This window comes from Dioscorea cayenensis, chromosome 16 (assembly GCF_009730915.1).
Source record: "Dioscorea cayenensis subsp. rotundata cultivar TDr96_F1 chromosome 16, TDr96_F1_v2_PseudoChromosome.rev07_lg8_w22 25.fasta, whole genome shotgun sequence".
Lineage (NCBI taxonomy): Eukaryota > Viridiplantae > Streptophyta > Magnoliopsida > Dioscoreales > Dioscoreaceae > Dioscorea > Dioscorea cayenensis.
In genome coordinates this window covers 15,407,168-15,420,347 of record NC_052486.1, presented here as the reverse complement: position 1 = coordinate 15,420,347, position 13,180 = coordinate 15,407,168, and the positions used below count along the sequence as shown (strand labels likewise).

Genomic DNA, 13,180 nt, shown 5'->3' with positions numbered 1-13,180 from the left:
GTTACATGGAATGATGAAGCTTGCCAGGTCTTTCTTCTTGTTCGGCATGTTCTTTTGCAGCACCGCCGAGCATGAAACATCTAGCACCACTGAAGCACTCTCCTCCAACTTCCTCTTGTTAGTCAACAAGTCTTTCAGGAACTTCGCATACTTAGACATTTGAGCTAATGCCTCTACAAAAGGAATGTTGATGTCGAGTTGCTTGAATAAACTCAGGAACTTCTTATACTGTTCATCCCCTTGGTCATTCTTCAATCTAGAGGGATAAGGGATTCTTTGCTTGAAAGGTGGGGGTGCCACCTCTTTCCCTTTCTTTGCTCCCTCCTCAACCTCTACAACCTCGGGTGTGTGTTCTTTCGGCTTCTCACTCGGAAGCCTCCCTTCAACCTCACGACCACCTCTCAAAGTGATCATCTTCACATGTTCTCTAGGGTTTGGTTTCCGTATTGCTTGGTAAACTTCCATGTGGCCTTTCGGAGAGAGACTTCACAATTTGCCCCACAAGATTTTCAAGGATGTGTAAAGAGACGGTGTGGTTGCGAAGTGTAGCCTCGACTGATTCAAACCGTGTATTTGCAGATTGAACAAATCTAGCCAAGTGCTTCTCTAAATCCGTCATTCGGGTTTCCAAGCCTGAAATTCTATTTTCCACTTGAGGGGCTTGTTGTTGTTGGAAACCCGGTGGCCCCATGGCCTTTTGTGGTCCTTGATTACTCCATAAAAAGTTGGGAATATTCTTCCAACCTGAATTGTAAGTATTGCTATATGGGTTCCCTTGAGGTCTCATGCCATTACCTACAAAGTCAACATTTTCCACTGAAGAAACATCACTAATAACAATCGGGCAATCGGAGGAAGCATGTTCTCCACCACAACCGGTGCAATTGGTCACGGCCGCAACTCTATTCGAAGCTATGAGATCTAGCTTCTTACTAAGACTCCCTACTTGTGCCGCCAATGAGGTTACCGCATCAATTTCATGGAGACCGGCCACCTTTTTCTTCTCCCTAGAATTCCATTGGTAGCTATTTAACCCCATTTCCTCAATCTGTTGACGAGTCTCATCGGGGGTTTTCCTACCTAAGGCACCTCCTGCTGCCGCATCCAAGAGTTGCCTTGTACTCGGGTTCAAACCATTGAAGAAGGTTTGAATAATCATCCACTCCGGGAATATGTGTTGCGGACACTTTCTCAGGAGCTCCTTGAACCTTTCCCATGTCTCGAATAGAGACTCCAATTCCAACTGAACAAAGGACGAGATCTCATTCCTAAGCTTTGCTAATTTTCCGAGAGGGAAGTAACGGGCTAGAAAAGCTTATGCCATATCCTACCAAGTTGTAATCGATGCTCTAGGTAATGAGTGTAGCCACTGCTTCGCTCTCCCTTTTAGGGAAAATGGGAAGGCTCTCAATTTGATGGCATCATCTGTAACCCCATTTATCTTCAGCATGTCGCACACCTCGAGAAAGCTCTCTATATGACTCTATTTGGATCCTCATCGGCCAAACCGTTGAATTGTGCGATGGCTACGCAACATATCGACGAATCTTGGCTTCACTCAAAAATTCGAGTTTGTAATCAGGGATGTACAATACTCGACTGTGTCCCCAATACTAAAGGTCTGGCATACTCAAATAGTGTTCACTGTTGCTCATTTTGTTCTGCCATGTTTTAAGATTCCACTCCTTCCAAATCAGCTGAATTATGCTGTTCTTGCACAGGTTCTTTCCCTTTTCTTCTAAGTGTACGTTAAAGCTCAGGGTCTCCTTCAATCAATATTGATGGATTCCATCGGGTCATAACCTAGAGCTGCACCAAAAAGAAAGAAAAAGAAAATCAGAATGATGATAGAATAAGAAGATATGAAATAGAATGTGTGGTGAAATAGCTAAGAAAACAACGTGCAAAGTATCTCTAAACGCCTAGCTCCCCGGCAACGGCGCCAAAAACATGACAAGGTCCCCTTGCGTATATCCCGCAAGTGCACGGGTTTGTCGAACTAATAATTCTGGGTGAGTGGGTATCGAATCCACAGGGAGTATGGAATAAAAATACTTAATTCAATTCTTAGCTATGTAAAAGATCAATGAAGATGAGTGTGATATGATTCAATTCTCAACAGTAAAAGCAACAAGTAAGAGAGCAAAAGTAAAGAAGGGGGGTAACGCAATAGATAAAGATGGGGTACCCGGATAATGCTCCGCCTAGGATAATTGTTTCAAGTGCAAGAATCCTCTATTATGCTTCCTAATCAATGTAATGGTGAGTCGTGGAAATCCTTAATTACATAGTCCCAAATCTAAGGTCAACTATGCCTAACTCTATACATGTCCTGGAGGAGAAATCAAACAATCTCAACACCTCACACTCGCATAGAGTTGCAATGAGTTCTAGGGATTCCAAGTGATAAATCTCTTCCTAATTATAGACCTAACCCTTTGGTCAAGGCGAAAGATCGCTAACCACAATTGAGCCCTAGATACTAAGATCCCCTCAACGCTTCACTCCGTTGCACGCGCAACTAAGCTCCAGTGGAAGTTCATCCCTTAGACCATTCACTCTATTATGGCCGCAAAGAACTCGAGAAACAGAGGTAGAATCTATCATGCCGGAGGGGAAAGGGGACGCTCCTGTACCTCTCTACTCACCCTCTCAACCCTCTCCAACCTAGCTTTGTCTAACGCTCGTGGTGTGTCACTCACTCACAAGGTTACCAACAAGAACTCTCAACCCTAGTGTCACTCTAGGGGAAATGTTCATACAATAAAGCATTCAAGGTTGGAACTCACAATAAACATCAATTTATTGAAAGCATAATAAAATAGTTCAATGAAACGAATACATCCTAGGGTTCACAATCACCCAAGTACCCACTAGGGGTTTAGCTCTCCATGGAGCTAAGTACAATCAAAGAAATTGAATGTAAAAGCAATAAATCCATAAAGAAACCCCCTCGATGGTCGTGTCGATGATCTTGTGGAGAGTCCTCTACTCGGCGCAAGGGATCCTTTGTCCGGCCTAAGATACACCTCGCCGGATCGATGCCAATGAAAGCTCTCCCAATAACCTTCTTCCAAACAACGGCGATGTCAGAGCCGTAGAACCTCTCCAAAACCCTAACCAATACCCCTCAAAACTCTAACCGAAGCCCTCTCTCAAGTTGGGGAAAAGATGGAGAAAAGAATACCAAAATCGGGGCTGAATCGGATTTAAATAGGGCTGGAATCGGGTGACTACATTGGCGTGGATGCTTCACGTGCCCGTGCGGAATTTCCACACAGGCGTCGGTAATTTCCACACGACCGTGTGGATTCTCTAAATCTGTCATTTTCGGCCGGCTATGAACAGTGACTGCTACAGTGATTTTGCTATAGAAACCTGCTACAGTGCTATGCCAGACATACTCCCGAATCCACTTTTAATCGAGGTAACATAAACGGGCACACGTTTATGCGGTGGATCGCTTTGCTTCTTCAATGACGGATAAGTTGATGGAGATCTTGTTCTATGTGCATAAGTCGGAATGCTTGAGTGTGACTGACCTTGTGCCCCTCCAAATGGTTGTGCAAATTCAAATACGGGGAGGTTGGCACACACTCTACCATCTCACACCCGACTTATATCTTCGCGTTTGAACCTTAGCAAGATTTCCTCCAAAATCGGTGCATTGTGATCCACATTGGCTTCTTTCCTTCATAATTGGTTTCACAACCCTACCTGCATAAAAGTAACATAAAAACACACATATTGATGTAAAAGCCCGAGAAAAGTAATGCTAAACATAAGGAAAGAATGCTTCGCATTCATATCACACAAGCACTTATCAAACTCCCCCACACTTAAGCTTTTCCTTGTCCTCAAGCAAAAATTAAACATTCTGTGCATTAATGAAGAAAATATTGAAAGTGCTTGGCCTTAGGTTCACCAAGGTACACAACGAAAGTATTCTACAATTAAGGAAAATTTCAACACTAAATACAAAAAAATCAATGCTCTAGCTAAAAACTTGAATCAAAAAGGACAACAAACCCAAATTTCGTGTATGTGTGTGAACTCACTCAAAACAACCCAAGGTATACTCCTGAAAGTTCTAAGTGCAAGGGACTTATTTATCTACAAAAGTGACAACAATTTTAAAGATGGTAGTAGCTTCACACATCCTCTAAGGTAGCCCTTTCCAAAGCGGCCGCTAAGGTGGCTTTCACACTTTCGAGGTGGTAGCTCTTTCTACCCGAGTGGTAGCATTCACTCATCCTATGAGATAGCTCTTTCTCTCATTAGGGCATAACTAGTATCTGACTTATGAGAGTAGCTTCATACTTCATAGGTGGTACCTCTTTCCACCCAACAAACACAAATAAACAATAAAACTATTTTGTTCCTTCTTTTCATTTTCATCATTTTTTTTATTTTTTTATTTTTATTTTTTTTATTTTTAGAATTTAGTACAAGAAAATAAACCTAACTAGTCCCTTTAACATCAAACTTGAGTTTCCAATAGAGTTTAAAGAGTGAGTAGTGTAACAAGTATAAATCGGGTAAAAATTCGTAGAAATTCAAGCAATAACTAGAGCATGAAAACATTCAATGTTAGAAATTCTCCTAAACTCAAGAATACAATGCTTGTAACTAAGGCGAACCGCCATTAGCTATGTTAGTATATAACAATCAAGAACAATAAAAAAGATGTGTGCACTATGAAACTCCCCCACACACACACACACACTTAAGTTGTACATTGTCCCCAATGTACACATGCATGCTCACTCAAAATATACATCCTTCAAAAGCAAATGTGGGAGAAGCAATCAAAACAATACTCCCCTGACTCCTACTGTTGCGTTTGATGAAGCTAATTCCATGGGAGTAGTGTTCCGACGGGTTGTGAAGCTCACACGGGCAAGTGTCGAAGCACCTTGGCCATGCCCATGACAAAGTCTCAATTCCCAAGAACACAAGACCATCTGCATGCATACACGAGGGGGGGTCAGTGAAGCTCAATAAAATAAAAACAACTCTAGTATACAAAAGATAGAGTAATGAATACAACTCGAGACCACAGAATGAAAATAAACTCAGAAGGAAAAACCTTTCTGAGTATACCAATCAAAAATAAAATGCAGAAATTAAAATGTGAAAAATAAGAACAAAGAAGGTAAAGACGCCTCAAGTGTCGGTGTCAATAGCTAGTACATCTGTTTCCGTTGCTGGTGAAGATGACGCTGGTGTTGCAAAATAAATGAAGATTGGCAAAGAGAAGATAAAGAGAAGCTTACCGACAAAATGAGAATGAAAGACTAGAAAATGGCCGGAAAACTGAATTAACAACCCTCTAAAATGACAGTGAGAGGTCAGGAGAGAGCAAGGATGTGTTCTCAAAACGTATGAGGGTGAAAAGATGAAGAAACCTGAAAACATTTTAAAGAAAACCTGCGGTTCTAGCAAATCCACACGGGCGTGTGGGAATTACCCACGCCCGTGTGCCCGACCCACAGGGGCAGACGCACGCCCCTGTGAACTCTCCATGCAATCGAGAAAATTCTCTAAGACCCACGCCCTGCATGAAAAATTCCACACGGGCGTGTATATTCACTGAGCCCGACTCACGGGGCAAACCTGCGCCCTGTGTCTTCTGAGATGGAGAGATCCTCTGAGAGATTCGCATGAGTGCGAAAATTACCCACGCGTGTGTGGTTCACAAGGTCGCCCAGGGGCGAGTCCACGCCCTTGTGTGCTCTCGGGATAAACCGCCCAACTCGCATGAGTTCACACGCCTGCGTCGGAAATTACCCACCGGCGTGTGATAGTCGCGAGGTCGCTCACGAGGGGCAGCCCGCCCAGCTGCCTTCTCTGGATGAGCTCGCGAGTGCAAATCCACGCAGGCATGGAAATTCCACATGCCCGTGTGTTTTCTCTGGATGCCTTTAGAAAAATTTCCGCAGGCTCGCGAGAAAATTTTTTAACATGTTTACACACTCGAGCCCGCCCTAATATGTAAGTTTTTACCAAGTGAAAAACATGTGAAATAGCTCAAACGACCAAAAACTTCACCAAAAACACATGAAAGCACAAGATAACACCAACGGTCCACAAGAAAAAGCATAGCAATGGCCTATAAGAATCAAAACACCAACACTCAAGCTCTTATTCATGCAAACACTAAACTAAAAACTAGGAAAACAGTAATTTCTTGGGTTGCCTCCCAAGAAGCGCTTGTTTTACATCACTAAGCTTGAAAAACCTTTCTTCAACGACGTATCTTTGAGAGGTCTTTCAATCTTCACAAAGAGAAGGAACATGAAGATGTGGCCGCCTTTGTGCCCTTCCAACTAGTGAATTGACTTGAATCTTCTTGGAAGTTGGCACACATCTCCATGTTTATGAATTCCTCTCGTGTCTTGGTGCTTGAATTGAACAAGAACTCCCAACATTGTGTCTTTATAGCCTATCTTTGCTTCCTTTTTACTCTTCAAGGCATTCACAATCTATATGCATAAAAGAACACCAAATACACAATATGAGACATAAACCATGGTAAAAATGATGCTCAATGCATGTAAAACATATATAAAAAAATGTCTACTCAAGCACTTATCACTCAACATACGGAATGAACGCTTCGCATTCGTATCGCACAAGCACTTATTAATCAACACGAAAACCTCATGGAATTGTTGAAGATGTGATTGTCCGATTGGACAAATTTGTTTTTCCTATGGATTTTGTCATCATGGACATCGATGAGGATGTAGAGATACCATTGATTCATGGCCGACCATTCCTCAGCACCTCGGGTGCTCTAATTGATTTATAAGGAGGGAAATTAATGTTAAGAGTGGGAGAGGAGGAAGTGGTGTACACTTTGTCGGCTGCTATAAAACATTCCTTAGATCATGATAACACACTTTACTTCATTGATGAAACTGATAGGTTAATTTCTGATTATGTGTAGGATGTACTCTCGATAAACCCTTTGGATGAGTATTTGGGAGAGTTGGAGAGCGAAGAACAAGAAGAACCTCACTATCATCCTCAGCTTCGCAACTTGAAGCAACCAAAAGAGAAGGTAACCTATACCAATGCTAAGGAAAAAGAGAAAAAAGAAGCATTTATGAAGAAAGTGTGGAGGGAGATTCATGGGAGAAAAAAGAAAAGTACCAATCTTCATCACCCCACATCTCAAGGAGGAAAGGTAAATTTTTCACCCCTCTCTACTCATGAACAATTTGAGGTCTTTTCCATGTTGTCACTGAATTTACCGGGAAGAAACATCACTCCAAGAGAAATTGGGGGTGGCTTCGAACTCTTTGAGCCCCTATGAGGTAAGGAATGAGGTATGTCAGGCTCGTGACGTTAAACAAACGCTTCTTGGGAGGCAACCCAAGCATTCGGGGGTGTTTTCTTTCACTTTTTGTATTTCTTAGACTTGTGTTGCCTTTGAATAAGTTCATGCTCTCACACTTGGCACATTGCTCTTGTCGTTCTAATTGTGGTGTATTTGTGCAACTTCTTGAGAAACTCATGTTTAGGTGTTAATTCATGTGCTCGATCGTTGTTTATTCATTTCGTTCATTTTTGGAGAAGTCTTCAAGCTTACCGTATCATTTTTATATCATTTGAAGCAGGATTTTGGGGTTTGGAGAGCAAATTTTAGTCATGCAGCCATTTATAACCCGTATGGAGGCCGTCTGTGCCATTTGGGGCACCAAACAGAGCCTCGGCTCTGTCCCAGACGGCCCCCGATATTGGGCCATCTGTGAAACCATCCAAAATGCCCAAGAAGCCTTCTCAGGCCATACGACCCTCATACAGGCCGTATGGGGGCCATATGGCCCGGTTCTTGCCCATTTAACCCTCATCTCTCTTCTCTCTCTTCTCTTTCTTCCATTCTCTTCTTTTCTCTCTATTTCCACTGACTTTTTCTCTTCTTTCTCACTCATTTATAGGCCAAATCTCCTCATTTTTTCTCCTAAATCTTCTCCTCATCCATTTGAGACGTCAATCTAGTAGTTTTCCTCGAGTTTATCGCTAGTTTTCTCAAGATTTTGTCGGTATGCTTTTTTAATGCCCTAGTCTTATCTTTTTTCATTTCTTGGACATTCTTGGAGCTTTTGTGTGGAATTTCTTTAGCATTTTGCTTCGTTTGGATGGTGTGATTGTTATGGATGAAGTCTCCCTTGAATTTATATAAAAACATTTTCGATTTTCATGTTTTTGGGGAGGTTCTTTCAAAATAAACAGTACTCATACGGGCCCCATACGGCCGTATGGACACGATACATCATATTTTTCATTGTTTCTTCATCCCATGCACTACATTTTGAATTATATTGGATTTCTCTATGCTTGATTGGATTTTTCATGTTTCTTATGAATGTTGTGGATGAAGAAATTGACAATCAACCATGGAGTGATATTTGCACCACACGGGTGACCACATGGAACAAGATGTCATGTTGTGATGAGAGACCTAATTCTAAGGACAAGGATGAGCATGGAGACTTTATTTTATTGTTTAGACTTTATTTTCTAGTTTTTGTGTTCTTTTTGTATTTTGTTTTAGTTTTTGCATGATTACTCGCCATCTCTCCTTTGTAAGTTTTTTGTGGAATGATGATGTCCCCTTTATACTTTGCAGAGCATTAAGGGAGCTTGGTGTGCCCTCCTTCCATTTGGTGGAAGCCAAACCCGACATGTATAACTAGCCATATCTTTTGTTGGGCCACACCTCATGATGAACACAAGATGAACCGGTGAAGTTTCATTTTCACCCTCCTCTATTATTTCCATTGCTTCTTCTTGCATGTTTTTCATGATTAGTGTACATTGAGGCCAATGTACAACACTAAGTGTGGGATGTATGTATTTCATGTATTAGTATCATTTTTTACATGCTAGTGTTACCTATGATGGGTTTGTTCATTCTTGTAAGTTTCTTTTAGCTTGGATTAATGATTGATGTGAGTTACTCGTTCCTATGCTTTATTGAATCCTGTTTTACCCCTAGTATTGTCATGTGCGCTGAATTTTTTGTTGATGCCCTACGAATAGCTAATGTGACTACTCTAACTCTCTTGTATGCATAACACACTACTTTAACTACTTGGCCTTAGAACATTAAGTTCTATCCTTCAATGGACTCTTAAAAACTTCTAAGTCTTGTTGAGCAAATCCTAGTTTTGGGTCATGTAGAGTACATTGAAGTAGTCACATTAGCTATTCCCAGGGCATCAACAAAAAATTCAGTGCACATGACAATACTAGGGGTAAAACAGGATTCAATAAAGTATAGCAACGAGTAACTCACATCAATCGTTAATCCAAGCTAAAAGAACCATACAAGAATGAACAAAGCCATCATCAGTAACACTAGCATCTAACAAATGGTGCTAATACATGAAATACACCTAGTTTTGGGTCATGTAGAGTACTCTGAAGATGTGATCTAGGGTGAAGAAAAAACAATGAAAATGAATGAAATGAATGAAAAAAAAGAAAAGAAAAAAAAATGAGTCTATGTCAGTATTCCTCTGCTACTAAAGCATGAATGCGTCTATGTAGACTGTAATCGAGTAGTTGGCTGGCTCTTGTGCCTACCAGCATGTACACCCTCAAGAAAGATTTCAAAATGATGTTGGTGCAGTCTACGTCAGTCGGACTCGGGAAAAAAAAAGAAATGAATGATGAAATAAAAATAAAAACCCTAGTGATCTTTTTGAGTACCTACCAAAGGTTTTGAGATGAAAGTGGATTTAGTTTTGAGCTATAGAATTAGAAGGATCTTACTTGGCCATTGAAGTAGCACTTAGTAGTTTATGACTTAGTATTCTTTGTAAGTGGAGTGATTAGCATCTAGAGCTGTACTGATTGAAGTCCTCAGGCTAGACCAGATTGGGGCAAATGAGATATAAGATTCATTTACACGGCACAGACATATAAGGGGTGAGACAGGATATTTTTATTATGCTTATTGACTATAACTTAACATCTATGTATCATTGTCCATTGCTTTTGGAGTCTTATATTTGCTTGATGCCAGAGGTAATGCATTTAGCCACTTTTAATTCTCTTTGTTTTTCATGAGTTGATTGCTTGGCGACAACCAACGCTTAAGTGTGGGGTTATTTGATAAGTGTCTAAATGTAGGTGTTTTCATATATATCGTATTCACTTTGCATTTTGCATGTATTTTGTGAGGTTTGACGTCTATTTTATGCTTAATCATCTACTATTTGCTTTGTAGGGCATAAGGAAGCCATGAAGAACAAGAAGATATCATTTAGGCGAAAAGACAAGAAAACAGGAATTTCATACCACCCTTATACTACCCAGTATGGGGGCCATATGCACTGTAGCAGCAGAATGATTCGGAGTTGTCTGCCAGATTTCCATACTACCCAGTATACGGTTTCGTATGCACCCCGTATGAAACATGAATCTTGGGCTTTTGACTTCTATCCGACCTCCATAGGACCACTATACTGCACGTATGTCGTAGGGGGTATAAATACTGACTTTTAGGTTAGAACAAAGTGTTTTTTGCTGGGTTTATTTTGGGAGACCACTTAAGAGGTTTTGGACGGCCTTGGGAAGAAGAAGAAGGGCAAAGAAGCTAGGAGATCATTCAAGGCCAAGGTCCAAGACTCTCAAGGCAAAAAGGCAACATCATTCAAGGGGAGATCTACCACGATTTGAAGGAAGAAGACCCGCGGCTAGAGGAAGCATCATTCGGCATTCCTTTGGAGGGAAAGCGTCATTCGGCATATATTCTACCTCCTCCTCCACCATTTCATCTAGGGAGTGTCACTTATGCTTTTCTTTTGTGTTTCACTTGATTGTATTGATTGTTGCGGGATGATAACACACTAGACCCCCAAGACCACCGGGTGTTGGTGAACCTTGGGGGTTTTATCATATATTTTGGATGATTACCTGTTAAATCCATGCTTGGGTAATTTTGAGATTTAATCCATTGTTTTCATGCTAAGTGCTACACTAAGGAGAAATCCATAGCTCTTTTATGAGTGATGCATGTAGATGTGACTTGCTCGCATGTATTAGATCATGAATGGATTAGAAGGGGATACTTATATCATCACGCCGAGAAATCGAGTGTTTGGTAGCCCTCCATGTAGGTTTAAGCCAAAGAAGAGTAGGCTTACTCCTAAGTGAGATTTCCTCGTACTTAATGCAATCGTAGGAATGTGGATTTGGAAGAAATTCCTATCTATGTTCGTATGGGATTAAGGTTTAATTGCTGAGAAATTGGGGTTGTTCTAATCTTGGAAACTCATGGTCCATTTTAACCTTGCATCTTTTATTCATCATCCATGTTTCATGATAACCCCTCAAGGGGATCCGCATCCATAGTCCTTTGCATTACATTGAGTTTCTTGCTTGCTTATTGCTTGTTCTCTCTAATTTGTTGATAATCTTGTTTTAGTTTTAATTGCACCCAGTAGAGTAAATTCCCTCACTTGAGAACTTAGGCTAAAGAATAGCTCGAGAAGGAGTAATAGGTGATCCTTAGCCCCGTGGAATACGATCCTCGTGTCTTCACACAAGGTATTACTTGGCGATCCCGTACACTTGCAGAGAAGCAATCAACTGTGTGGCCTGCGTAGCCCCAATATCGGCAATCCCTGCTCGGGCCTTCGCTATCTATGTTCGTATAATCCCCACAGCTCTCTTGAGCCTCTCAATGCGATCCTGGGCTTGAGATGGTGAAAACATGCGCACGGGGGGTGGGTCCTCTGTCATCGGAGGTGTCTCGGTCTCTATAGGTGCTGACTGAGGCTCGGGGCCAGGCTGGGAAGCTTCGGCATCATCACCCTCCTCCTCGGCTATCTCTGGGGTCAATAGAACCAGAGCATAAACCCCTGTCTGAACCCTACGGACCATGGCCCATCAATCTCATCATCTCCAGGCTTAGGGGCACAGGTATACTCGTCTTCTCGGCCCCGCGAATCACGCCCAAGAGACCCATACCCAAAGCTAATCTCGTAATGTATGGACCCGATAAGATCACTCCCAATCTAGCATACTGGCCCTGATGTCGTATGTACTCAGCGATGATGTGTCCCTAGATGGATCGGTGTACGCTGCATAATCAATTACAAGTACAGAAGCTCTTGTCGACTCAGAACGCCAGTGCTATCACCACGGCCATTCACCAACCTGCTCATGATGGCATGTAGATATTGGTACGCAAGTCGAGAAAGGCACGTGGCCTGGGACAACCCAACTTATACTGGCCTTGACCACATAATGCTCTATAAGCTCTCTGTATGGTCAAAGCTCCACGATAATCCATCGGTAACTGAGAGTATTCCTTAGTGTCTGTAAATGCCTCCTCGTACAAGCAGAGTTGAATTGAAAACTACATGATACTTAGACAATAGTGATTTCCAAGTGCTCTAAACTGAACTACGTCGAGGTTGTCGAATCTCACATATGATCTATCGAACTTGAACGATGACAGAACCTCTAGTGTGAGCTCCCGGATGGCTGGCTCTCTAATCGACAATAACTGCCTCCAACCACCTACTGAAACAAGATCCTCAAGTTCATCAGCAAACTCATCCCCTTGATGTAAATCTCTTAATATACTAGTGTCCAAGAACCGAGTCTATCCGAATCGAAGTCTTGACAGACGGTCAAAATGTGCCTGATGCTCTGGGATAGTGAATCTCATGCTCTCGGACTCAGGGGATTACTCTCGCGGTCGCTTATCATCTTACTTCTTGGACTAGGGTGCCATAGTCTACAAAAATTGAAAGAGAATTGATCAAACAAGTTAATCTAACATACCTACTGAAATCCACATGGTCGTGCGGAATTTCCACACGCCCGTGTGGATCCATGGGCCTTGAACAATCGCACGGCCGTGCATTAAACTCCACAAATGCACCACTACAATGCTTTTACTTCATTCTAAAAATAAATAATCATTCTAATTAAAGAAATGAAGCATTATTGACTAGTTTCATCGATGAAAATCATGAATTAGGGAAGGAAATCAAAGAAAGGGCTTACCATCGACTTAAGATGAGAAAGCTTTAAAAACGGCCGGAAAACCAAGTAAAATCCATCCAAATTGGTGATATGAGGTCGGGAAACAATGTAGAAGTGCTCTCAAACAACCGGAGGATATTAGGATGAAGAGGAACAATAATCCTTT

At 41.7% G+C, this 13,180-nt stretch overlaps 1 non-coding gene across 1 annotated transcript; it reads left to right on the top strand.

The window, feature by feature from the left end:
• The first annotated feature begins 1,169 nt into the window (after positions 1-1,169).
• LOC120279794 lies at positions 1,170-1,276 on the top strand. Its single transcript, XR_005542096.1, has one exon. It is a non-coding gene; the product is annotated as a small nucleolar RNA R71 (small nucleolar RNA).
• Positions 1,277-13,180: the final 11,904 nt, after the last annotated feature.